At 31.5% G+C, this 1,445-nt stretch overlaps 1 non-coding gene across 1 annotated transcript; it reads left to right on the forward strand.

Annotated features, from left to right (window-relative positions):
- Positions 1 to 483: 483 nt before the first annotated feature.
- Positions 484 to 590, forward strand: LOC141568005 (U6 spliceosomal RNA). The gene has a single exon (XR_012491023.1). It is a non-coding gene; the product is annotated as a U6 spliceosomal RNA (small nuclear RNA).
- Positions 591 to 1,445: the final 855 nt, after the last annotated feature.

Consider the following 1,445-nt stretch of genomic DNA (forward strand, 5'->3'; position numbering starts at 1 on the left):
GAAGAAAGCAATTATTTCTGCCCCAAAAGATTCTAGTTTTCTACTGGGACCAGTAAGCAGTCTGGGCATGACTTCCTCATGGTTGTGGCAGAGATGTAAGAGAGCAACTCTCAGCTTGCGTCACATCTGCCAACATCCCATTAGCCAAAACAAGCCAAAATCAAAGAATAAGGAATGTTACTTTGCCCTTGAAAGTACCCGTTAAAGAGTGAATATTTTTAAAAAATAATCTTGTACCAAAAAAACACACCATGTTATTATTTGTTTTCTTTCAACAAAATATCCTCTCTGGAGTCTATTGAAATTCATACAATTTTCTCTTGTTATTTAAATATGTTTATAATTACAAAACAATGGCTAATTTATATTTTTACACAAGTTATCACAATGTATCACCTTGACTTGTAATATTTTAGCTACTCATGGAGCAGATATATGTAATAAAGTTCACCTTATTTACAATAACTCAAAATAGTATATCTAGTGCTCACTTTGGTACCACGTTCACTAAAATTGTAATGATACAGGGAAGAGTGGCATGGCCCCTGCACAAGGATGACAGGCAAATCCTTGAAGCATTCCGTAGTTTTTTTGTAATGGGTAAATAAGCCATAGAAATCTAATGCATAGTGAATATAGACAATAAAAATGTACTTAATAATATATCACAATAAATTTATTCAATGGCAATCATATTGCAATATATAAATGTATCAACGTAACACACTGTACATGTTACAAAGTGTAACATGTCAGATTTATTAGTTAAAAAGGACAGTATATCAAGGTTTAGATTTTACTGCATTATTTATTTTGAAATGTTTACCACAGAACCGAATGTGAACTATTTCCAATGGGAGAAACGTAAAGCATACAATGGACTTAAATGATTCATTTTAGCTAGAAAACACCATGGTAGGTGTATATGGTTTTACATACATTTTACCCTAGGTTTTTAGAGAAAATTGTGCCTTCAATTAAAAATATACCTGAAAAAAATGCTTTTTGATATATTGGTAACCAGTCCAATTTTAGCATATTTAACATTTCAAAGCATGTCAATATGTATTTTCTAATAACCTCTGTATCCCAGTATCTAGGTGGAAGATTTCAAATTGGATATCTAGTTATTGATATTCAGAGAATCTTCATGCTCCATTGATAGCGACTTTCTAGTTTTCCTAGTTTGAATATATGAGTAATTCCATGTGTACCATCATGAACTTCCTGGAAAGAATATTAGGTTTAAAAATGTGGTATGCTAAAACACATCATAAAAATCTGAGAGTTCATCTTTCTGTTAGGTTGCCATTATTTGTCCAGCAGAGAGGTCAAATGCTAATATTATAAGGAAGTTTGAACTGTGGTCTCTAGCCTTTTTTTACAATTTACTTTATTTACCTTCAGTTTTTAAAATCTATAGTAGAGGAAAGCATACTTATATT

Source organism: Rhinolophus sinicus, linkage group LG12, assembly GCF_036562045.2.
Source record: "Rhinolophus sinicus isolate RSC01 linkage group LG12, ASM3656204v1, whole genome shotgun sequence".
Taxonomy (NCBI): Eukaryota; Metazoa; Chordata; class Mammalia; order Chiroptera; family Rhinolophidae; genus Rhinolophus; species Rhinolophus sinicus.